Source organism: Stenella coeruleoalba, assembly GCF_951394435.1.
Source record: "Stenella coeruleoalba genome assembly, chromosome: 2".
Taxonomy (NCBI): domain Eukaryota; kingdom Metazoa; phylum Chordata; class Mammalia; order Artiodactyla; family Delphinidae; genus Stenella; species Stenella coeruleoalba.
Window position 1 is genome coordinate 158,597,378 of NC_137147.1, and position 27,225 is coordinate 158,624,602.

Genomic DNA, 27,225 nt, shown 5'->3' on the forward strand with positions numbered 1-27,225 from the left:
TCACAGCCCTCAAAGCTCCCATCCGTTTCTTCTCAACAGGAGAACAGGAGGATCTTCTCTGATGGTTTGAACCCAGGCTCAACTTCTTACTGACCTAGAGTCTTTCTCTTGAGCAACTTCTTTCCAAATCAGGAGTAGCAGGTAATCCCCTTTTTGATGATTTCTGAAAAATCTCTACCATCAGGCACATTTGCCATGAAAAACCCAAACAGACCTGAGCCTTGGACAGTTTGCCTAACGTCTCATTTCTCCCCCAGGCTCAGCCTGGTCCTGAATGTGCATTAGGCCAACAGGCACCCAACCTCCACTGCTACTGTGACTATGTGGCTGTTTTTATCAGCGCCTTCAACACTCTCACTGGTTTCACATACAACAGGGATAACAGGGTTCATAAAGTCCATGAAACCACCTCAAAACCCAGGGCATTCACAGACTAACAAACATTAACAGCTGACAATGAAGTGACAGTGGACAGGTATTAGGGCCGACGCGCTGAGATGCCGGCTTCTGCTCCCACCCAGGTTTGTGAACCTGGGGCTTCCGTTCTGATTCCAGGGTCCCGGCCTGCAGGGTGCTTCTCCTGAGCCGTTCTGTGCACTGGCAGAGCTAGTCCTTAAGAGCCACAGGGACCACACAGGACAGGTTCTAGGACCTCCCCACAAACACAAGAGCAGTGGGGGAAGTGGAGAAATGGCGTCATCAATCACAGAGGGTTGCTAACACAAGCTGGAGAAACGCTCCGGGCAGAGGCGGCAATGCCCCTGCTGCAGGGGTACAGCCGCGTAACAAGCCAGCCCAACACACTGGGGCCGAACAGACAGGCTTCTGATGCCTCTGGAATTCCAACAGGAATTCCAGAAATGACAGAGATTCCTTAAGACGCTCTGTGGCCCCAGGGACCACTCTCAGCATCTAGAAACCTCTTATTCTGCCCAAAAATATGGTGTGTGAAGGCTTTCTTACAAGGGGAGGGCTATGATTCCTCTTAGAGCCCTGGAGCAACCCAGTCCTCAAGACTCTGCTTCTCAACGACCTGAAAGATACATCGATGCCTTCCACTAACTTTATAACATTTCTCATTATATTAAAAATAACCACTCCAGCCAGTTCCAAAGCTGCTATTTCATGACTCCCTTTAAAACTGCCTCCCTTCAGCGAGACCTCGTAATTAATTTGAATGCCACCACCCGGCTTCCAAGATCAAACATGCATTAGTCCCTCCTGTCCCAGAGGGAGGAAGCATGTAAGCTGAGCACCTCAGCACCCAGTGGCCTTATGGACACATCCCTTCCCCAGTTTAGTCCTGTGAGGGAGCACGGGTCACCCCAGAAGGTGTGTCACCCTGTAAGTACGACCTGTTAATTGATAATCACCATAATTACCTAATCAAGAAAAACTCCATCAAGCCAAGCCACCTTAACTAAGTACCTCTCTCCCCCTGCCTTCCTCCCCCCGACCACCCCCCTTCCTTTAGGTACTGCCAGCCACCACCCTAGTCAAATGTGTTTTTTAAATCTGTGCCACTTCCACTAAACCAATCTCTGACTGAAACACCTTTTTGCTGCAGGAATCACAGGAACAAAGACTTCTGATGCCTTTTCCTCTAACCGCTTCCTTCCACTGAATAGCCCTCAGTGGCAGGAGACTGTCAGAACTCCGACATCATTTTCAAACCCAGTCCCAGCCCGACTCCAGTATAGCAAGCCTTGCAGGGAGCAAAGCCTCAGTCCCTCTCTCACCACATCTGGGCACAGACCAGCGCAGGGGGTTTTGTTGGTCGTTTTTTCCTTGAAAACCTTCTCAATGGCTACTCCTCTGTGACTTCTTTTGTGCTCGTATTCTGACAGCTTATCCAATCTTCATTACAAACCAAGCTACTGTACAGAAATAAAAATTATATTGTGAGCTCTGGCTAAGACATCTCCCCCGTGCTAAGGTTTTCCCTCTACCTTCCATCACTCTGCAGCACATATAATTAACTCTGACATGCTGTCCAACCACGCGTCTGTGAATGGGTTACTCTTCAACAGGAAAAGAATTCTCACGACCCACGTGGACCGGGTGAATACTGTATTACAATAATCTCAGCAAATAACCTTTACACGTACGCGCCCAAGAGTCCCTTGAATCTAACTGTCTTCACCTGTAAGCACAGAATGTCATTGTCCCAGGAGGGGACAGGCGACCCGAAGGAGTTCCCAGGTGGAGAGCTTTTTCAGACTAGCGTGTGTCTCTCACGACCATCCACGTCTACCCCATCCATTCCTGAGTCTCAGTGGTGTCTTTTTTTTTGCAGGATTACTCATCTATTCCTAGACCCCCATCCTGTGGCCAACACAGAACTTCAGATCCAGCCGAAGGCTCCCATTTCACAGATGAAGCAACCAAGACCCACGGAAGCCCAGCTTCTCCTCCACGTCTAACCCTACATGCATTGAGCAAAAAGAAAGCAGAATAGTTATGGCTCCTCCAGGAACGACATGGGACCTGAAACCTGTACCATCTCTATGGCAACAGGTACCTACAGAAGCTACCTGCACGGATTCTTGTTACTGATGGGCCGTGAAGTTTTTGTGTGTAGCTACACTTGACGGCTCATTTGTCCAGCTGTGACTGTTGGGCTTTATTCGGCTTTATTCTGTTTCTTTTAAGTTTTTCCAATGAACGTACTTTAATAAAGTGAGTGAGAGTAGCCAAGAAGGCATCCAAGTTCCAATGAGTGAGGAGGATGCTACAAAGACTTACAGCATCAGCTGCCCTGGTCCTCAGGCCTTTGCACTTGGACTGACCACAGAGTGGCTGCCCGGGGTCCCCAGCTCACATTCCCAGATCACAGGACTTCTCAGCCTCCACATCTTGTGAGCCAATTCCTGTAATAAATCTCCTCTTATATCTATTGATCTATCCATCTATCTATCTACCTATGTCCGTCCTTTTGATTCCATTTCTCTGGAGAACGCTAATACAAGTAGTTTTTACCCAAAGACATGACAAAATGAAAGAAGTTTACAACAGTGGTATTCACTTCAGTATCAACCGACGCCTCTATGGTTATGCTTATTTTTGTTGTTGTTGTTTTTGTTGTCGTTGTACAATACTACATAACTTACAGGTGTACGATAGAGTGCTTCACAATGTTTAAAGGTTATACACTCCATGTATAGTTATTATAGAATATTGGCTGTATTCCCTGTGCTGTACAATACATCCTTGTAGCCTATTTTATATCTAACAGTTTGTACTTCTTGCTCCCCTATCCCTATATGCTTATTCTTTAATAGTTTCCCCTGACTGGGCAGGAAAAGGATAGAAAAAGTTTGGAATTGTCCGATAGTTCACTTCTGTAATTAAGCTAACATATATTTATTTATCCTTGCACAAGAACAAATGTTTGAGGAACGTTAACACCTTTCACTCCCCCCACCCCCAGTTACAAAAATGCTTTTATGAAAGCAAGCCAGAAAACAAGTCTCCTGGGCCATTTGCTTTAATTCCCTTGGAGAAAAGAATTACTGCACGAAAGCCTTGATATTTCCATGAAGGTCCATCACACAAAGGCAGACACAAACACACGTGGAGGAGGAATCTGGTGTCCCCACCGCCGGCCCCCTCCCAACCTTCACAGCTCTCTGCATCACAATGCAGGGCCTGGGACGCATGAATAAATAACTCAGGATAGGCCAAAGAGAGAGTATGAGGTGCATCTAAAAGAAATCACGTTTTCTGGCCAGATTTCAGCTTTCTGACGATGTTCTCCTCTTGAGATAGGAAAAGAGGAAGACTGGCACAAAAATGGAGAGAACCATTAAAATATCTGCTAAATGCCTTTCAATCTTTTTAAGATTGAAAGTCTTTCAATCTTAAAAGACCTGCTGTAATGCCCGGCACAGAGCAACTCCTAGTAAGTATCTGTTGGATGAAGATAACTTGGAGACTTAACTCAAGGAGGGGTCCAAAGAGCAGTGTTTAGAGCCCCTGGGGTGAGAATGTCCTTGGAGGCTGTCGGATAACCTTGTGAACATCTCTGCCGAGAGGGACCCGGGCAAACTGAATGCTATATGAATATCAAACAGCCCCCTCCACTTCCAGAAACTTCTCCACGACAGGAGGAAAAGATATGTCCTCTCCCCCACCTTCCTTCCTTCCTTCCTTCCCTTCTTTATTAAAAAAAATCTCATCGTTCTCTAGACTGGCAATAGGAGGCCCTGGTATTATGGGAACCCCTGAAGGAGAGAAATGAGTGATGAACAAACGAGCATCTAAAATCTGGGGAAAGCACACCTCACAGTTTATCAGGGAAAATCAAATTTAGTTGAGCATGTATTTTGTTTACTGCTCCCGACAAAGGATCAGTGGAAACCTCCCGTGCGTTATTCTACCATTTTAGCCACAGACCCCGAGTGCTCTACCTCAGGCAACAATTCCTTTCATTGATGTCTATGGGATGCACATAATGCCGTATAAGGAGAACAAAAACTCAAGTGTATTTCCCACCTGGTCCAGCAACTCACGTCACACCCACCTGGCGAGGATAACCAGGATCACGGACCCAGGAAACCGCAGGGACCTCACCCCGACCCTTCACAACAAAACCAAAAACAGCCAAGAAACGTGACCCTCAGACACACAGTAAGGCCGCTTTGCACTGCCTCGTGATTTCAAAGTAGCTGCACTTTTCACTAGCTAACAGCACTTCTGTTTGGAATTACTTCTCCCCTCTTTTTACTGAGCCAAAATGGAATCGGAGAGTCACCCGGCAGCACCATTAAAATCTCCTAACTAGCACGAGAACGCCGTCTTCCTCAGGGTTTCCATCATACACAGACCCTAACGTCAAGCTGCTAATGAAAAGCATGACCCAGAACCGATACCAAGCTGTAGTTAAAGCATCAACGGCAAAACAAAAGGATTTCTATGGTCCTCCATCAATACAATAACACTGATTCAGCTTTAAAAATACTGTCCTCTTTTCTTACCATTTTCCATCACGGAAAATTGCAAATCAAATGCCTCTGGGCTGCCTGTGGGATTCAGCTTCATTTGTTCACCACCCTACTGAGCCCGGCACCGTATCGCAGACACTCTGAAGGGCCAGAGATACAAGTAGCAAAATCTAGAACCTGACATCAAGGACTTTATGTGGAGCGATAAACACACAGATAAAAACGAAATAGCGTAGAAGTGTTACTATAACCAGAAACACGCTGTTCACCAGAAGTTTTTTTTTTTTAACAATGTTTGAAACAAAAGAAAACAGAATCTATTGGAGGATTTAGGTAAAGTTTAGGAGAAGAGGATTCTTGCCTGGAGTTGTCAAATTCATAGAGCCAGAGAGGAGAATGATGGGGGAGGGGCTGGGGGGAGTGGGGAGTTGGTGTTTACTGGGGACAGAGTTCCAGGCTGGAAAGGTGAAAAAGTTCTGGAGAAGAATAGCAGTGATGGTTGCCCAACAACATAATGTTAATGCCAGCAAAAGGGAGATATAAAAATGGCCAAAATGTTAAATTTCATGTTAGCTATATTTTACAATTAAGAAATCAGAAAAAAAAACAGGACCCAATGTCTTGCAATCCATCTATGTCACAATGCCCTAGGAGGCAGGAGATGCAAACACTACTCAGTGAGTACCTGGTGACCCCAAATGTCACTTGATTTTGGAGTAAGCACCCATTCTCCGGTTCATATGAAGAATCTGCAGCCCAACACAATTAAAATTTCAAATAAATATCTTCTCTTTCTCAAAAAAGTAACAGCCTGAAAACCATATATAGGAACATATATACCAACTGCTAGAAGCGGCACATTAGCTAGAAAAGGAATCCCTCCCACGCTGTTCTTTAGGATATGGGGTATCCCATGAAAGAGCTAAAATCCAATCCAAATCAGAAATGACACTTTTCTTGGCCCGTAAAGTAACAAAAGATTAACCCCGAAAGCAACTGGCCAGCAATTCTGTGCTACAACCCTCTCAACGGATGGTTTTAGCGACTGTATCTGTACTTAAACATTTGGGGCTATAATGCCTTATGGAATGAGACATAACCGAAGTTTTTCCAATACACTCTCAGTCACTAAAAAGAAAAAAAAAATCCTCAAAGGGAGGACAAACACGTCTTTCACAAGTATTTCACCTCCTAGTGTAAAACGTCAGGCGAATATACATAAAAATCGAAGACGTAATAATAATTCAATCCATCTGAACTCACTCAGTTCCAACAGTTTCTAAAACCCTTAATCATCTGTAAGTGAAAAACTGCCTTAAAATAATAAAACAGTGTAAAATATGTCCGTGGCATCATACAAGCCTGTTTCCCTGCATAATCATGTTTCACTTTTCTTCTCGCTAATTCCTTCACAGTAGAATTAGCTAGAACTCTATCTGAATACAACAGGAATTCATGGCTCATTACAAGAGTTTCACAAATAGTAGGACAGAGCTGAACACAAGCCATGACTAGCTTGGCCAAGGAAGGAAGAATAAACACTCAGGGGTCAAAAGAGCAGAGCCTGTATCCCCCCCTTCAGAGCTACTCTGGGGAAACAAGATATTTTATTTTACCTTCTGGGGTGTCAGCAAATTAAAATGGTGCCATTAGGTAGAAAAGTGAAGGAGAGCTGGAAATTGGATGTAAAGAACTATCAAGAGGAAATAACCGGGGAGATTTAAAAAAAAAAAAAAAAGGGCAGTTGGGAAAACAAGGGAAGAACAAATGACAAATGCAATGCGCTTATGAGAAGGTTCACAGAAAAAGGCCACCGAATTCGGCAGTAAGACTTGCTGGTGCCCTGGAAGTGTAATTTTAGCACAACAATGGACAGAAAATTGAGCAGTAAGGAGAAAGCAGATGGAGAGAGAGGAAATGGAGACAGAGGATGTCAGACGAGAAAAATTCAAGGATCCTAGACAGAAAACACGGACTTAGATCCAACTGTTTACGGTATCAGTGTACAGGGTACTTTCTACATCCAATTATACTGAACCCCATGAAAAAGATAAAACAGTCCGTTTCTGTTCGTTGATAACGTGCGCCATGACCATGCCCATGGACCTGATATGTGCTCTGGTTTAGAGATGCAGCGCCTCTATTTCTCATTAAAATGGCAGTTTGTAGGAAAGTCTGCAAATATGCAAGATGACGTTACTCAAGGGTCCTACTCACTGTATGGTTATCTGTTCAAAACTGCTCTTGTTAGGCCCAAAGATATGAAAAGCGGGCTGTTGCCCTTCATGAGAGAAGGTTCCTTTGCCAGAACATCGTTTGCCTCTATTTGAAGGTCCAGCCTCCATGGCCATCTGAGACCCACTTCCCCTTATGGCCTGTCTTGGGTCCCGGGCACCCATCCTGAGAACCCCCAGGACAAAGAAGGCAGCTCTCAGTCTTTCACACCCAGGATCACAATCACTCATGTTTTCAGCTCAGTTCAAGGTCTATCTTGAAACACTTTCTAGAATACAAATCCTTGCCACCCCGGACCTCTCAAACATAACTATTCCTCATCTCACAGGTTTAAGACCACAACAAACCCCATTTCACTGTGCTGGGCTCAAGGATTTTCCACTAATTTTTTTTTTTTTTTTTTTTTTTTGCTGTACGCGGGCCTCTCACTGTGTGGCCTCTCCCGTTGCGGAGCACAGGCTCCGGACGCGCAGGCTCAGCGGCCATGGCTCACGGACCCAGCCGCTCCGCGGCATGTGGGATCTTCCCGGACCGGGGCACGAACCCGTGTCCCCTGCATCGGCAGGCGGACTCTCAACCACTGCGCCACCAGGGAAGCCCAGGAATGAGTCTTTTAATAAAAAAATATATATTTAAGTTCATTTACCTAACTCCAATTTTGAAAAAGTAATCACTAATATCCACATTTCCTTTATTTTATCTAAAACTATCAGGAAACATTTGCTTAAAAGACCCAAATCATAAGCTACTTTGACCCAAATTAAAAACAAAAGCAATCTTACCAACAATAAAATGTCTTCTGAAGAATTCTATTAGCCTTTTGGGGGGAAAAGGAGGAGAGACATATGTATGTGTCAGAGGGATTAAAAAAAAGAACATTGTGCCAGGAACCTTTCTATACAAAAAGAAACCAATATTGATTTAGGCAGAATGAGCTGATAATCCTAACTTAGAAACACACCATTAAGGTCATGGGGACATTCAGGTGAAGGGGCAGAAAATATGACTTTATCACCACAACTTCTACAAGTTCTGAGCAGGGTTGTTCTGTAACATCTCCTGAGATTTCAGTAAGTGAGAGGAGAAAAAGTTCGCCCTTCACGTTATTCTCATCCGCTGACCCAGCTTCTGATAAGAAGCGGTGGTATGCTTTTATTTTTTTTAGTGCTTTAATTTGAGTATAGTTAGTCAAGGGCTGTTTCATGCCTTCTTGGCATAATCCTTTATTCTGCTTCTGTCTGCACTGATTTGCCCGCCTCCTATGATGGGAGGGAAAATAGGTTATTTGTCATCTTCCCTCCCTCAGACTCAAGTCCTGGCATTTTTGCATTTGATGGGTCAGGAACAGGAGCCCAACGTAGGGATATGCCACCTTGAAGAGGGAACAAGACAGTTTTCATTTGGCTGTTTTATCTGTAAATCAAAATGAATTTTTTATGATATGGCACATAGATAAAGAGGGTAAAAAGAAAGCTGTGAAGTGATCTCAGGCAATCAGTAGGAGAGGGCTGGAAAGGGACCTCATGGAAACAGAAACTGCAAGAAGGAAGGAACCAGAAATGTGAGAATCCCACTTCCCGGCCCACAAAGACGGGGTGAACTTACAGAAGAGATTCCAGATAGCACAGCTTGCAGGCCTCAATCATCTGCATAAATGGCGTTCATCCTCCATCCATTTCTCACAGGGACACATGTGATACCTGGAATGTAAGTCCTACAGGAGTGGACACGTCATCTCTTTTGCTCACCACTGTACTTCTAGTGCCAACAAACAGCCCTGATACTATTAAACACTGAGTGAATCTCCGCTACCTATCCGAGCACTAAGTTCCTACCATGTTTAAGGCAACAGTAAGGCTCTGAACTCTGTGGTCTTCACCTCCCCAATTCCCTCACTGGTACTTAATTAAAGACAAAAGTCCAAAATGGCAGGAGCTGCTGGCCTAACTTTGAGCCTAACTTTGACCATTCACATCAAAGAACACACACACCCCATAACCTCCCCTTTTATCTTTGTGCAAAGTAACTGAATCAAAATATTTTAGTCAACAGTCTGTATATAACCTGTATATAATTTTTTTCTTTCTAGATGCTTGTAGGATCTTTCTGACCTCAGTATTCTAAACTTACCTTGAGAAAGAGGACATTTTGCAGGATGTAAGACACTGCTAGGTTTTTGTTTTAAAGAGCATTTTAAAATCATTTGTCTCTAAAATATTGTGCATATATTAACTGATAAACTCAAGCTTAAAAAAACAGAATCTAAAAATGAAAAAATTAATCTAGGTCCAATATGTTATGTTTTAGTACATAAACAGCAATCTAGCCTAAGTGATAAATGATTTTATGTACTGTTCCAGATGGGCTGCAACTTAAAAACATACTGCAACTATTAGAAAGGCAATGATATCGTGGGTCATTAATCTCTTTAGAAGTTAATACCAGGGAAAGCACAAATCCTATTAAATCAACAGCAGATACCGCCAGTTAGAAATCTAAGGTACTGTATCTGCTACAGAAGATGTATTTTGACTCCCAAAGAAACAAAGTAGTCTGGTTCTATCTTTCAAGCATTTTGACATTTCCCTGAGATGTTCTGCAAGGATGAAATAGTCATCCTAAAAAATTTTGTGAGCTACATGAATTGTGGCAGGCATTGCTAGGTGTCCTCAGGCCTCTTTCTCCCCTTCTTTCTGTTAGTAAACTCCACCTGGAGTTTTGACTACAAAGTTGGGCCCTGTCAACTACTTGGGTACATCTCCCATCGTCCCTTGCAAGGGTGTATGGCCAAGTGCCAAGTTCTGTCCAATGGGAGGTGAGCAGTGGGCCCTGGATGCTCCTTTCCCTTTTTTTTTATTGTAACGGCTAATTTTTTTTAATTTTACTGGAGTATAGTTGATTTACAATGTCGTTTTAGTTTCAAGCGTACAGTAAAGTGATTCAGTTATATTATGTATACATATATGCATTCTTTTTCAGATTCTTTACCCATATAAGTTATTACAGAATACTGAGTAGAGGTCCCTGTGCTATACAGTAGGTCCTTGTTGCTTATCTATCAAGCTGCCGCTACGCAGATGTGCAGAACACCTGCTGGTGCAGAGCAAAGTGGAGAGAACCCAGTGCCTGATGGATCTAACGAAACAGAGGTACCACCATCCCACACTGCTCAGCCTGGCCTCTTGCAGGAAAGAGCAATAAACTTCTAAATCAACATGAACCACAGTATCTCAGAGTCTTTCTGTCATAGCAGCCAACGTTGTACCCTGATACATAAACTGTGCGATCAAGGCCCTCAGGTGAGCTGGAAGCGAAAAACCCTCAGGAAGGAGAAATTTTGAAAAAGAAAAATAGAAAGAGGGAAGAAAGAAGAAAGGTGACCACGAAATTGAGAAGAAAATTTAAAAATGATCAAATCTCTTTGTTTCTAAAAACCACTTAAAAATCTTCATAACACTCTGACATGCAGTATTCAGATGTATGCAGTGTAGACCTTTACTCCTTAAATGTAAAATAAAACATTCTCTTGCTATAGGAGAAAGATCAGTTACATTGGGAAGCTAGGCAAGCAAGCATTTTCCCCCAAACTAAATTTAATCTAAATATACTGTACTTAAATATTTGTTAAAGGACTCCTGCCAGCCATGTTAATAGAATTAATTGACATTTATTAGCTGGTTGATTATTTATGTGAACATCCTGCCTGCAGAAATGCTTCACAGAAATCCACCCGAGAAGGACACGTAAATACATACACTTTACTGAAAGAGCCATTGGCAGAACTTATATCTCTAAAGCTCCACGTACGTTAGGGATGGAAAACTAATTCTGATGGGCTACCAAATTACACATTAGATGTGCAGGTGAAGAATCTGAAGAGAGTGTTGCTTTACTGATGTCACAAAGCATATCTGTGATTAGATATTGCTCCACGTAACACACAGCAAGGCATATAAATCATCCCTTGACCTCTACAGGACAAGATAACATTTAAACCAGAAAGTACGTTTTAAAGAAATTTTTATTTTTTTGGCCACGCCATGCGGCCATGTGGGATCTTAGTTCCCCGACCAGGGATCAAACCCGTGCCCCCTGCCTTGGAAGCACGGAGTCTTAACCACTGGACCGCCAGGGAAGTCCCCAGTAAATTTTATTTTCTTTGGAGTCTTTCCAAGAGTTTTGTTTTGCTTATGACTGAAGGTGGTGGGGGAAGCTGGTGTGATTATTGTGCTTTATGACAGCCTTAAAAGATATTCATCACGTAATTTTCTAAGAAATGAGCTGAACAGATGCTAATGACTTGACATGCTGTCTGGTTAAAACAAAAAATTACAGATTATTTTAATGGCTATAACTTGTTTCTACAATCCATGATGGACTTTGGGGGGCTATCAGTCACCGTTGTATAAATACATCATTATGGTTTTTTATTAATTTGTATTGTTTAATCAACTATGTTTAACAGCTCTGTCAGTCGATAACAGATAATCAGAAAAGTGATTATTAAAATGCTTAAAATCATATGTCTCTTAAATTCTGCAGCACTTCCTTCTGATTAAATCTCTCTAGAAATACAAAATTTCTAGCAGTTGGCTACTGTAAGTTCTTGCTGCATACCCTAAGAAGATTTGAAAAGATGAACAATAGTTTTGTGTGACCATTCTTTCCTCAAGCTGCTGTATGGACCTAGATTTGTGCTCATCTTTGGAAAGCAGACAAATTTTTTAAAAATTATTGACATAAATTCTGATCTAAGGAAAGTCAATTTCTACAACCCACGGGCTATTTCGGCCTGTCCTGAGTGTGAACTCTCTGGAACTTCTATGGTACCCTTAGGAATTGGGGAGGGGGGCACACGACCTGGTTATTTCTACAGCATCTGGACCGCAGGGTCTTTAAGTGTGTGAAGTGATAATCTCCATGGTAAAGATGAGACACCCACGAAGGAGACCAAGAACTGAAGTGAAAAAAGCACTGGACACACAAGAAAAGACGTGGAGGTACCCTAGTGCATGTTACCAACTGCAAAAACACAGTTTGAAAAGGCTGCACAGTGTATGGTTCAGACTGTATGATATTTTGGAAAAGGCAAAACTACAGAGACAGAAACAGATCAGTAGTTACCATGGGGTGAGGGGAGGGAAGGATTAACAGGGGAATCACAGAGAATTTTAGGGCAGTGAAACTACTCTGTGTGACACTACAATGGTGGACACACGTCATCATACATTTGTCCAAACCCACAGAATGTGCAACACCAAGACTGACCCTTAATGCAAAATATGGACTCTGGGTGATGACGCTGTAGGTTCACCACTTGCAACAAAAGGGGGGAATGTTGAAAATGGGGCAGGCTGTGCCTATGGGGACTCTTTGTACTTTCCCCCTCAACTTTGCTTTGAACCTAAAACTGTTCTAAAAAGTAAAGTCTTTCGAAAAAAGCACTGGACACTGGAGATCCCGGTCTAGGGGCTCACCCCCCGTTCTCTACTTCTGCGATCTGAGCTTTCCCTCTGACTCTGAGGTCTTGAGAACCTCTGATATTTATAAACCTCCCAGGGTGCATGCACCTGGCCCTGCCCAAGCTTGCTTCATTCAGGGAATCTGTTCAGGATCCTAGGAAGCATCACGGGGTCCCATTTCCCAGCTCCCTCTTCCCAACTCTGCTACGCCATTGGGGAGGTCAGGTCATGCCCTGACCCCTCCTGGTAAGCCCAGTGCCCAACACTGTTGTAGGTTCTAGATTTTTTTCCAAGGAGCCCACCCCACGGATTGGGGTCTTGCTTTGCTCTGGCCAGTCCAAGTCCCCAGGCTTGGGGCATGTGTCCTGAAACTCCCATCTGATGCACCATCTACCAGAGAGGACCTGAATGTGTCATCTTAGAGAATCAATCTCAACAGACAGCTGAAGGGTCACAGAGTTTGCCTCAACTGTGGACCCAGCCAGCCACGCTCTGGGGCAGCCTGACTCTCAGCGCAGCAGGGATCCCCACCCTAGGCTCCACACCCATCCCACTGGCTTACCAACACAACTCAGGACATCTCGAAAATCGATTCCATCTATTATCTGTGTGCTGGGTCAATGCCCCCAGGCTGTGTTGCTTGGGGCTTTACCACGTTTACGGAGCCAGAATATTGACTGTCTTATACTCTAAGTCTAGGTATAAAAGAAGAGCTCTATGGAAGTTATAATAATAATAATACAACATTCAACTCACAGAGCACCCGTCTATCAAAGAGCAGCACCTATTTACAACCTCTGTTTCTCCACACCATACCCCTCTGAGCTTAGCCTTTTCTGTTGCCCCCTACTTAGTAGATACAAAATAAGTAAAACCTCCTTGAGGAGTGAGAGTCATATAGATCAATTAATATATACTAGCCGACACTTTACTGTGTAATAACCCCAGACCCTCCAGACCCACGACTGGGCTATTTGCTCCTACACTCCATGGCATTATATTGCTCTTGGGTTGGTATCCACTTTCCCCCGTTGTTCTCTCTCCTCCCTTGCAAATGGGCTGTCGATCACCATTTAACTGTGACACAAGGATGTACGAGTCACAGCTCTCCTCCCTGCCTCTAACCGCTGTTCCTGACACACACTAGGCTTCAAGATCAAGCAGTGTGACGGGGTGCATGAGTGCGGCTGGATTTAAAAGCGCTTTTCAATAAACAACATGCATGCGCTCCTACCAATTAGCGTCTGTTGTTGTCACTGTTTTAGCTCAGAGGCTTTGTTCTTTATCCACATAGCAAGGATGGAGCTTTAAGTCTGTGCGTGGTGTAAAAATAAGAGGCTGTGTGATTCCAACTCTATGACAATCTGGAAAAGGCAAAATTATGGAGAAAGAAGACAGATCAGTGGTTGCCAGGGGTTAGGATGGGGAGGGATGAAGAGGTGGGGCACAAGAGGATTTTTTACAGCAGTGAAGCTACTCTTCGTATGATACTGTAATGGAAGATACAAGTCATTATACATTTGTCCAAACCCACAGAACGTTCAACACCAAGAGTGACCCCTAATGTCAACTATGGACTGGCTGATGATGACATGTCCATGTAGGTTCATCAATTGTAACAGATGTACCATCTGGTGGGGATGTTGACGGTGGGGATGCAGGGGCAGAGGAAAATCTCTGTACCTTCCTCTTAATCTTGGTGTGAACCTAAAACTGCCCAAAAAGGATAAAGTCTTTAAAATAAAAAATAAATAAAAACACAAAAAGACGAATAAATTACCATCTGTAACGAGAAGGATGAAGGGAGAAAAACCAGCATTTCTCCCTCTTCTCCCACACTTTTAGCACAGCTCTGAGGTGGTCATACAAATCCTACTTCATACACTAAACAATCCTGAAAGGCAGCTATCATTATCCCCAGGTTACAAATGAGCACACTGAAGGTCAAGAAGTTTAGAAAGGAGGTTCCTAGTCCAAGTTCACATACTTAATTACGCAGCAGACTTAGAATCCAAGAGTTGCGTTTCTGATTACACAGTGTTCACAAAGCCTTACTTTTATAATCAAACAGATGCCATCACAGATCCATAAACAATTACAACACAAGGCAAAAATAACTGTCGGAAAAGAGATATGACCAAAATTCTCCAAGATCACAGTGGGAAAAAAAGGCATTCCTTGTCAGTGTCCTGGGCACGGAGCACAGCTGCATGGGGGGCTTCCAGCTAAGTAAGGGGTCTCTGCGCCTTTGGAGCTGTTTTCCTAGGCTCCCCATGTTAGATGCAGGCACGTCCTCCCTCCCACAGCCCCCTCTGTCCTCGCCTATTAAGGGGGGGACCATTAGGGCCTCTTTCATTTAAAAAAGAAGAAAAAAAATGTGATGCTAAGTGCCCTTCCCGCTTCACAGTGTTCAACCCATTACAGAGAAGTTTTGCATCTGCCATGCAAGTTACTGCTGACACCACCACCAAGAGAGCAAGGTCAGGTATTAATTAGCCATTTTAAGGATGCAGGGAGTTTGACGCAAAGAGGTTATGTGACTTTTTTACAAGGTTACACTCAGCGAGAGGCATAACTGAGCCACTGACCAGACCAATCCTCTCCATGCCTCCATTCAGGCCCGAAAAGCACTCTTATTGCACAGAAGTCAGCCACAGAGACACAACATTTTTTTATTTAAATACCAGCAGAATACGGTCGAGAAGGACTCCTCCACTTAGCTGCTGGCAGATCACCCCAGAAATCAGGGTTCAGACCTCCATTACCAAGCAGGTCCGTCTCCAGCTCTTGTAAGTTTCCACTACAGGCTAGCCACCCTTTAAAAACGCTTAGCACACACAAAAAAATAAATTTTAAAAACAGACAAAAGAAGTGCTGGCTCAGAACAGCTCCCAAGCAAACAAGGAGAGAGACGTTATCCATGTTTCCAGAGATCAGAATTTCAAATTGACTTCTGATACCTCTTAGTCAGGCAAGAGTGAGAGCCTCAAGAATGAACAGCCAAAGCAAAGCAGAAAAGACCGACAAATAAATAATTACAGCAACCGCCACATGAAACATCCTTTCCAAAAACAAGTTCATCATTATGAGTACATGCCGTCAGCCAAAAGCGGACTGTATTACAAACGTGCGTCATACTGACTACTTAATAGCAACCATACTGTATATTCAAACCAAAAAAATAACAGAACAGGTACATAGTAGAACCTCAATAAATAATCCTTTATAGACTGATACAAAAATTATTCCATTCTATGACAGTAATGCCATTCATGGACCAAAGCAGCTGCTGGCACCCATGATGGCCATCAACCCAAGACCTTCCTCTGCCAGGTCCTGTATTCCCATCAGCGAAGAGCTTAGAGGAAGATGTGCACTTTATCACAACCAAAGGAATTCAATGACTTACACATAACTCCATAAAAGCCCTATGACGGTAAATACTTCCAAAGCCCTGAGAACTTCTAATCATCTAAATTATAAAAAAAAACTGTCATGAGGGAACAAGAGAGCTGAAGGAGCACGGCAGAGTCAGGGCGATGGAGGGATGAGAGGTGGGTTGAGGGTGGGTCACATCTCATCCCATCCCATCTCCAGGATGCATACGAGGGGGACGGAAGAAGGGAGGACATTCAAAATACTCAGAGACTCGCAAGGTCGGGGCATCAGCTACTCAGGACGAATGTAAACCTCCCAGGTTCTACTTCTGCAAATCTAATGGCTCCACTTCATGTATTTTCAATTTGGCATTCTAAAATGTTGCATTGTTTTGAACAGTTACAAAGGATGTCATTTCCTATGTATAGCATGTATGCCATTTTGAATAAAACTGCTATATCGCTCCCATAAATACAGTCAATGGAACGATCTGATCTCTTCCACCACACATTTTAAAACAGACATGAATATTAGCAGTCAGTTTGTGTGGTTTTCCTTTTTCTCCTTGAAATCCTAGATCCTCAGGCTCTCACTCTAACGTAGCATCTTTTTGTTCCCCACAATGTTTTATAGTTCCTCTGACCCTACTTCTCTGAAACAACCACAAAAATTCATACGTGATACTGTAATACATAATTAAGCTTTTTTAAATTTCTCTGACCACAAAATAAAAATTTTCTTTGGACTTAGGCTATTGCAATTATTTTCAGTCTTGAGCAGAACAATCCATGTAACATTACAAAGTTCGATGATTAAACATAAAAAGGAAATTGTCGTTTCTTACGGTTGGAGGGTAGGTATGAGGCCTCGAGTAAAGGAGGGATCACTTAAAACTGATAGTTTGTGTTTAGTGTCACAAAGCAATGCACCCCGGGGACATTCTTCTCCAAAGCGGAAGAAGGAAGGCTGGGGTAGGGGAGGCATGAAAGGACACCAATGGTGTCACCTCAGGCAATGGAAACTGCCTCCCTGAATCGACCCCTGTAGAGTAACCTTGGAAGGACTTCCCGTGCACAGGGGACCTGGAAAATCCCGTTGGAAACCCGGAACAGGCCCGCCCATGATGTGTCCGGGGCCCAGGGCAAGAGTACAAATTCAGGTCCACATAAATATGTGGAAATATTTCTAAGTTATTAATCAAGCGAACCAACTGTGAAGTATGCCCTATCCACCTACACTGACAAATACGTCTTCATAATTGACAGAATCAAAAAGGATGGAAAAAGCTATGGTTTATATAGGACTGTAAGTTGGCAAAATGCTAAAGATTACTAAATTTAATTATGATGACTTGTCTGGTGTTCTGCTGATGGGCTAGCAATGTGTGGATGAGTGATAAACTAAAGACTTACATAATTGGTAAGCTGTTTATATATATATATATATTCCATAAACTTTGTTTTCCTTGCCTTCACAAATTATAATTCATGAACCTCAAATTTAGAAAAATAAAATATTCAAATAACATTGAACATGGTATCTAGTTTTTTAAGAATTTAATCTTACTAGGTGGTTATAAAAATAAAATTATCCAGTTCAAGCTTTCAATATCCATTCAGTTGCCAATGTGATAACTTGATATCACACTTAACACATGTCACGTCTAGAGCTACATATATGTGGGACAGTATGAATTTACGCTGCAAAATATATTTTTTGGTTTTGTAAAACAAAATTAAATTTTGTTAAATATTGCGAAATACTCTTCAGCCAATGTGTATAACTGTTGCAAATTCTGCACTAATTATTAAGTACCTCTGGAACCACAAGACGGACCACCAAAAAGAGTGAAGAAGAAAAAGAAGGACACTCAGCATTACTGAAAATCGATCCTTCAGGATGCAAAAATTCTATTATATTCTAAAACATTCTATTATCTGAGAGGAGTTTTGTCTTTATTAAGTATAGTTTTGCTAATACATGTATTATTTTACCTTTATGGCGATGCCACACCCACACAGTCCACAGCACTCAGACACAGCCCTTTGCTCCAAGGGCACAAGAGATAGGATCATCGTCTGGTGTCGGAACAGTTAGAGAGAATGCTCAAAATTAGGGCGGCTCCGTGCCAGCCCCGACTGCAAGATCCCCAGTGAACAAGGCAGCTCCGTAGTCTTTAATAAATGCAGATGCTGGTGCTGGCGATCCACAGGGGTCTCTATAATGCAGAGCCTAGGCCACAGCCCCTCTTGTCCTGGTGTCAGTGTAGCACTGACATCAAAGACCACTGGTCCACGATACCATCTCTCAGAGCTGAGGTCAGGCTACCTAATCAATTATGATGCATGCCCTCTAAGCTAAAGACAGAAGAAAGGCACATGAGCTCCTATCTTTTTAAACACATCACAGAACCCTGTATCTGGATGTACACCTGCAGTAGCCAAATCCCTTGTAAGTAATCCCAGCAGGCAGGTCTGCTCAGCAGCAAGAGCTATGGAATAGACACTGCCTCAGGCAGGTCCTGCCAACCTCTTAGACAAAGGCTGATGGTCCTCCTGAGAAGCAGGCAGTGAGCCAGTGAAGTTCAACCTCTGTCCATTTCACAACAGTTTTCAGGAGAATATCTGGCCCTTCACCCTGGCATTTCTGCTTTCAGAGAATTCAAAGCTACCAATGCATTATAGGCATTATATTTACTCCACCATCTCTCAGCTTCCTCCCAGAGCATTCTGTGAAGAGCATTGACATTTGGCAGTATCAGTGGAAGATCATCTGTTAAGGGGAAAACTGCTATATCAATTACAAACACACATAGAACATTCCTCCTCTAAGAAGGTGTTAAGATAGTAGAGGAGAACAGCCCTGTTAACTTGGATATACCTCTTGAGTCCACACCGCTGATGGTTAATTTTATGTATCAACTTGGCTTGGCCATTGTACCCATATATTTAGTCAAATACCATGCTGGATAGTTCCTTGAGGGTGTTTTGGGATGAGATTTATATTTAAATAAGTGGACTCTGCATCAAGCAGATTGCCCTCCCTGATTGGGTGGGCCTCACCCAATCAGTTGAAGAACTGAATAGAACAAATGGTTGACCTCCTCAGAAAAAGAGGGAATTCTCCAGCAGACGGCCTTGGACTTCAACTGCAACAGCAGCTCTTCCTGGTTCTCCAGCAGACAACCACCGGACTGGAGTGGCAACTCTTCCCTGGGTCTCCAGCCTGCTGGCCTCCCCCATCAGACCGTGGACTTGCCAAAACTCCACAACTCTCTGCACCAATTTATCAAAATAAATCTGTCTATATATTTGCACCTCCTATTGGTTCTGATTCTCTGGAGAATCTTGATCAACACAACACCAAACTCTACTCTGAATCCCACTGCCCAAGCCCCCAGGACTTTGCATATTAGTTGTATTCACCAAGCTTTAACAAGATTCTAGGCTCAGGAGACAACCTACGCAAAAATCAGTCATTCCTTTAGAGCTGGAGTCAAACAAGGCAGACTCTCCCAGGGACCTGCCAAACAGAAGGACGCAAACTGGAAGCATGATCCTGGAATGGAAGCATGGCCGTGGAAGTGGGGCACGGACCTGGAATGGGACACAGCCCTGGAAGGTCAGCATGACCTGGGAACGTGGAACCAAGATGGGAGACTTAGTAAGAAGCAGTGAGGGGTCAAGAGACTTGTTCAGGAACACAAAGCAAGAAGAGAAGTGGAAGCTCACCTGTCCAACAGGCTAGAGGGAGGTAGAGGCATGATGGAGAGCAGACAGATGGCACTGAGGGCTCCTAGACAGAGGGCACTGAGGGCCCTGGACAGCCGGCACTGAGGGCTTCTGGACAGTCGGCACTGAGGGCTGCTGGACGGCCCACACTGAAGACTCCTGGCTCAGGGCAGGAGAACAGGGAGGTCCACAAGTCAGGGTTGGAGCTGAGAAGAGCAGCGGTCCCAGAGGACCCCCTGTGCCCAGGGGAAGAGTCTGTTTGAAGGCGACTGAAGACTTCTCTTGCAGCCTCTACATTAGGGTCACTGGGGTGTTAAAGGGTCTGCCCAGAGCAGAAATGGGCCGGATGCAAGCTGAGTCTCCCTACATGGGGCCATCAGGACCGAACCCAGTTGGGAGAAGCCCAGGGCCAGGATCCCCAGACAGGCGGTGGGGGACCAAGGCCGAGAGTGGACAGGTGGGCCTGGGGCTCTGACAGCAAAGGAGATGATGGATTAACCATGAGGAAACGAGTCAGACAACAGGGAAGGAAACCCGCAAAACGAAATCACCCTCACTTCCACACAGAATTAAACACCGGCTTGATTTAAAGTACATATGCTGCTGGGTTAGGAAGCAAAAGAAAATAAATGCATTTATGACTAACACCAAAAAGGAAAATCTTATAGTCCTTTTTTGTGCTTACAGTTTTCCTGTAAGCAGAAAAACCCAAATAGCATCTGATACAATTTACATATCTTTACATAATCTCACGATTACCATTTGGCAACGAAGCTCCAGACCGAATCTCCTCCATCTATTTGCCTACAAAATGACAAAAATGTACAAAATAACAGTCTGGACAAGGAGTTTTTTACCCTCCTCTTAAAAATCACAAGAAGCCAATTCCACAATTTTTCTTAATAATATGTGTCCAATATTTCAAGTCTAAACAGTCAAGTCTTATTGACACAACTTTATCAATCAACAAACATTCACCAACCCTTGCTATTTTCAAAGCATTGATTTCAGAATTGGGAGGGAAAAAAATCGCTCTGGGCTTAAAAATCTATCCAAGATGCCATCCTGGAGACAAATTATTTACACACCCCAAGCAACATTTTTTTCAGATATAAAGTAAGAATCGTACCCGTCAGTTTACAGTGTTGCTCTTAAGGAGAGGGTTAAGCTGAGTTGTTTGGTACACAGTAGGCACACCATAAAATATTTTGTGGGTGAGAGAAACTGTTTTTAATTGTAGAGCCATGACTCAAACACTAAAATTTGTGATTCAGCTATTCACTAGGCAAGAAAATGATAAAGGCGGCATGTGGAGTATAGTGAGTTTCAAGAGATAAATACAAACACCAAACAGAAATTTATAGAAGACTAATTTTTTACTCATAAACAAAGAGTTCACCACTACCTATATATACAAAGGTTTTTGATTTAGATGAAGACCGTTTATAGTCTGCCTTTGTGTTTTTCATCTTTGTTTTTCCTTCCATAGGTTAAAAAAAAACCCCACAGTTTCTTAGGCTTCTATTCATAAAGCCTATTTATTTCAGAGCCCTTTCATAAATTCTCATCCATTGCTCTTTGAGTTCTTAGATTCAGAACATTCTCGAGCTGAAGGAAACCTTAGTGACCATACGGGCCAATGTGGCATGTTGTCAGATGGCGCCTGGGAAACTTGAGGTCACGGGCTCAGAGGCTGACACTCGAGGTGAGGACCGAGATGCCGACAGGGCCCGAGCAGATCAGAGGAACCAAGCAGGGGACAGATGGTATGGAAAGCAAAGGACCATGGGATGAGGCAGAGGCTGCAGTGTGGGATGCAGGGACGGGTCTACATCTCGCAAGTTCTCAAGAGATGCCGACAGATCATCCAAATTGGTAAATGACGTCATCTGTACATGGTAGACACCAAAATTATTTCGAATGCTTTTCAGATCAAAACATACAAATGCACACACATGCTCATTCATGCTTATGAACACAAACGCTTGCAAACACACATGTTCACGCTCACACATACGCTCATGCACACATACAAGCGCACACACACGCTCACGCACACACATGCAAGCCAGGTCCACTCTGGTCCACGCCACAGTGAATCTAGACACAGGGTCTCCACATGATCAGATAGGACTCCAAACCACGTGTGTCGTTTTAAAGGGCCATGAAGTGCCTACAGAGAAGGGATTACTTTATTTCTTACCTGAATATTCCTTCTTTCACATACCATTATCAAAAATGGCTTTTTTGACAAGAAGATACTAACTCACTTTTTTCAACGTATTAACTATGTCTTTTAGTTTATTTACTCTCATATTTATCAAACACATCCTACCCTTCCTTACATCATGGGCTTTTTTCTCTTTACATCAAACTATCTAATATTTAGTAAGAGTATGTGCTTCCCTCAACTCCAAGAGGCCACTAAGGTTTACCTTTTCTCTTCGAGTTTTTAGCAAATATATTTAATTTTCTTATTAGTGTACAAATGGGATTCCAGTTACAGTATTAGGTGGCCAATGAAAACAATGTGATTGTCTAGGTTTCATTAGTATTACTAAAATATCATTTAAATTTTTAAAAAGATAGGAATTTTAAATGATGATCATCTCATGTAACACAATCAAATTCTGGTTCTGAGTCCACGGTTAAACACTGGTTACAGACTGGTAAGTCCTGTCACCCGCTCACTTTACGGTCCTGTGAACCGACCACCACATGTCTCATTTCACAGTCAACTATACTGAAAACAACAATTCCCCAGAACAGTCTGGGACCAAGTTTCAGAACTGGGCGGGATCCACCTCCACGACCTAACAGAAGGCCATATTCACACTTTTCTCCTAAGGCTTCATGAATAAACATCCCTTATTCAAATAAGTTACCTATTAACTAACTCCAGTAATTTTGATTCAACTTTGAATGGCAAATAGAGTCATTCTGGCAAGACTGCAGAGTTTGCAATTCAAATTACAGAAATTTTAATAATGGGGAGAATAAAAATTAGTGGAATGATTCCTAAGGCGCCGGAATTCCAATACTTTTATTGCACCAGTAGAAAGCTCACATAAATACTTCTCAGTGTAAAAGCTGGGGGGAGGTATCTGGACGGTCGTCCTCACACATAATTCACCTGCCGTCTTATCAGAGCATTCCTTCCTGGGACTCCATAGGAACCTTCCAGACGCCAGAGTTCCCCAACCCCAGACATTAAGAGGCAATGTTGCTGCTTCTCAATAAATGACAGCGAAACAGTCTCTGGATTAAATGACTTCCTTACATTATCACCATAAACAATCATTACTTGGCCGCTGCCCTTTGCAAGTTTGCACGTGCTTATGAATAACTCAAGCCTCATTGATTTACCAAAAGCCAAAACGTTTTACATTTCGCTCCCCTAATGTGAGCTATCATCCTCCACCGCACGTCATGAGGCTTTCATGTACTATGTTTCTTAATACTTTTCATTTGAAAGATTAGTACCGATTAGCTCTGGAGCAGGGACACTGCTCGTGGAATGGTCAACTGGTCACTAAACCCAGGTCTCCCTGAACGTGTCTTTATTAAGGGAATTCTCTTAACAAAGTACAACAGAGCTGCTGCCGTGCTGTTTCCTTCCCCCTAACTTTAAAGGAGTAACAACGGCCAGCATTGATTCAAAGATTAGTTTCACTTAAAAGAGGAAGGCAGGAAAATACAGGACTGCAAAGGATGCTACGTGCTTGGTAAAATGTCATCTAAAATTTTAAAACATGACTCTCAGGGCAGTGACTTCAGAAGACATAAGATTACTTGGAGAATCCAAAAATGACCAGAAAGATCTAAGTGTGACCAGAAAAGGCAGTCCTCTCCTTTCTCCCATCAATGAACAAAACCACCCAAAACTCCCATCCTCTTGCTTGGCCCAACGATATTTTGAAACTGACATCCACATACTGATCGATCTCTCAGGGACTGAGTACTCCGAGGTCTCTGGCTTCCATCGAGGAAACAGAGTCTACAATTCTGTATTGGGTGAAATTCTGTCCACGGCAGTTGACAAAGGACCCAAATGCTCATCATAATTTCCCAACCTAGTTTGCCTCCCAACCCACTGAAACTTCACCATCCCAGAAAGTCACACAGAAACCTGACTTCGGTGCTCTGCACAGACTCCTGGGCTAGATTTCCATCAATCCTAATCCCAAAACAAACTCCATTCCTCATGCACACAATAGGAAAACTAGCACCCTCCTCCTTCCTTCTTTCCTTTCCAAAGATCACAAACCAAAGCAGGTGAGACTGGAAAGCTCTTTAGAGATTATACATTACCACCTCCTCATTTCAAAAATGAGGAAATGGGAGAGCGAGAGGTACCTACATTAACGGCGGAGGCAAGGAAAGAAACCTGATCTTCTGGCTCCAAACGCCATGTCCCTGCTTCATACTACCCCGATTCCTAGGATCAGTAAGAAAATCTATCACCACGGAGCCTCCCAAACCAATACACGAGGTGTCATGGACCGCTTTCACTCCTGTTAATATTCTGGGACACCTTTCAAGTTTAACCACGACAAAGATCGACCAGGTACAGCTGCGGGATTTCCAGTGGAATGAGCTCTGTAAGACAGAAAACCACACCAACAAGAATCCTTGTGCAAGAATAGATTCTACGATTCCCTCTGGAACAAGCTGCCACCTCTGGCTACGAAGCAATAATTATCCTGCACTACAGCAATCAATAAAACCTCTTGCCCCATGAACCTGCTACTTCCTGACTTTGTTCTCTGTACTCGAGATTTCCAAGCTGTATCGATCACCGACTAAATTTTTTTAAAGTTCTTTAAAAGGAGCAATAAAGAAATTCTCCAATTAGCATCACTTGGGATGGTCTGAACAGACTTCAAATCTTTCATTCACATTAATGGTTTCTCTTTTCATGGGGCTTCCCCATTTTTCATTTTCAATTAGTCATTTTAAGTGTGTCTGCGTCTTGCCTAAGAGCACAGAGTCAGGAGGATACAAATTTGATGGTGTTTCTGAAACTGTGGCAGCTGCCACATTTTTCACCCAGGCAAGGAAGAAGAATTGATTCATCAACTCTGCCTTCTTTTCTCAAGCAACAGCATGGATTTTTTTTTTTTTTTTTACCAAATGAACCCATTAGCTCTTAGAGTGTTAAAATTCTGTACCCTGGAACTTCTCACTAAAATGATCCACTAGAGGCTCTATTACAAAGTAAAACCCTCTTACATCTTCTCCACGGGTGTTTTAAAAAGTGTCAAAATTTAAGAGTAAGTCATGAGATAAGCAAGGACAGCAAAAAGGCAAGATTTCACACAGGAGAAGGGCCTGCCTCTCGGTCCCCCTCTATGCCCCCCACTCTCGGTGTCCCCAGGTATGTATCTGCCCCTGGGATCAACTCATGTCTGGACCCTCCTGGGAGTGTGTGGACATATCTACATGGCTTTTGTGTGTAGAGCTGGCAAGTGGGAAAGTGTCTAGTTCTCTAAAACTGATATTTTCCCAATATTCCATCAGTACATTCGTCCATCAAGACTGATTTATTTTGAGATACAAACTACTGTGTACAAACAGGCAAGCAGAGAGGATATACTATACAACACAGGGAAATAGAGCCATTGTTTTGAAATAACTTTAAATGGAGTATACTCTATAAAAATACTGAATCATTATGCTGTACACCTGAAACTAATATATTGTAAACCAACTATACTTCAATTTTTAAAAAATTTTAAAGGAATCGTAATAACTATATAGTTCACAAGGAGCCGGAAAATGAAAAAACGACTGGCTTTTTTCATGACAGATCGGAAATCACAGGGATATTAAATAATCTTATAGTCTCACCTCAGTGGCTGTTTTAATTCAAAGCCAGATGGAATATTATTCAGCAGTTAAAAAGAAGGAAATCGTGTCATAGGCTACCACGTGGATGAACCTAGAAGATATTATGCTAAGTGAAATAAGCCAGGCACAGAAGGACAAATATTGCCCTCTGTGAGGTGTTATATTAAAAATAAAGCTACAGGGCTTCCCTGGTGGCGCAGTGGTTAAGAATCTGCCTCCCAATGCAGGGGACACGTGTTCGAGCCCTGGTCTGGAAAGATCCCACATGCCGCGGAGCAACTAAGCCCGTGCGCCACAACTACTGAAGCCCGCGTGCCTAAAGCCTGTGCTCCGCAACAAGAGAAGCCACTGCCATGAGAAGCCCACGCACTGCAACAAGAGTAGCCCCCACTGGCCGTAACTAGAGAAAGCCCGCACGCAGCAACAAAGACCCAACGCAGCCAAAAATAAATAAAATAAATAAATAAATTAAAAAAAATAATAAGTAAAGAAAGAAGGGCCTTCTCTCTTCTTTCTGAGACGATAAAGGGCCAACACATTCGGTAAGGCCAAGGCAACGGATTCACTCCTTACACACGTCACGTAAATGCAACTCAGACTCCGTGCGTTTGTTATGACACATCTCTACGTAACTTTACAAATGCTCCAGAAGGGAAAAGCAATTGTGAATAGGATGGACGCAAGGAACCTCGGAGTCAGCTCTAATACTTTACGCGTTGCTTCAAAATAAAAATGTCAAGTCAAAATTAAGATAGGCAGGCAGGTCCTAAGGAGACATTACACCTGCTTGAGAATTAGCATCAGGAGTTTTCAAGTGCAAAGAGGACAGGGTGTTGCGATTCAGCTTTTTGGTAAGGCAGTTTCTCTCACTTACAGGATCGGATGAGTTCCTGATCATCCTAAGAGGCAGCCCATTCTTTTACAGCAGGATTTCTCGAAGTCAGCACTATTGGCAGTTTGAGCCCAATAACATCACCGTCTGGGGGGTTGCTGTGCACTGTAGGATGTGTAGCAACATCCCTGGCCCCTCCCACCAGATGCCAGCAGCACCCCCCTCCTCCCCTCTCACAACTAAAAATGCTTGCAGACATCACTGGATGTCCCTGGGGGGTAAAATCGCCCCAGTAGAGAACCACCATTTTCCAGCAACTAAATGGATCTAATCTACACACGCTTTGGCAATCTCTTTGAGAGTACTGTCATTTCTCCTCATCTGTTTGGTTTTCTACATGTTTCTCAACTTGACAGTCTCCCCACACAAGACAGATTAAAACCTGTTAGAGAAACCTGTTTCTGATGCACTATAGTGCTATTCAAAACATCAAGTCTCTAAAGCAAAAGAAAAGCAAGATAATCCATCAGCAAAGGGAGAACAAGGCCTCCATCGTGGGCATCCCTTCGGTCTTCCTTTCCTACCTCCAGAAACCCACCCGAGGATTAGGCTCAAAGGCATAAAGGCCATGGTGGGCTCAACCGTCGAGTTCAGCTCCAACATCTGAAAATGCACCCAGTCCCCCCTCACTCCAGCACCCTCAGGCTAATGCAACTCAAGGAGAGACCCTGAGAGTGCTGGACCTTCCTAGGATATCAGTTATTGAATCTCTACAAGGTTTTCTCTACAAGCAT

At 43.2% G+C, this 27,225-nt stretch overlaps 1 protein-coding gene across 8 annotated transcripts in view; it reads right to left on the reverse strand.

Annotated features, from left to right (window-relative positions):
- The window catches only part of SFMBT2 (Scm like with four mbt domains 2), a 223,632-nt gene that overhangs the window by 134,806 nt on the left and 61,601 nt on the right, over positions 1 to 27,225 (reverse strand). Inside the window, exon 1 of one of the 8 annotated variants that reach the window (XM_079912543.1) lies at positions 20,509 to 27,189. The exons of the other annotated variants lie outside the window; for them this stretch is intronic. The gene's annotated coding sequence lies outside the window, so the exon portion shown is untranslated. Of the gene's footprint in view, positions 1 to 20,508; positions 27,190 to 27,225 lie in introns of those variants that run through there. 8 annotated transcript variants of the gene reach the window in all.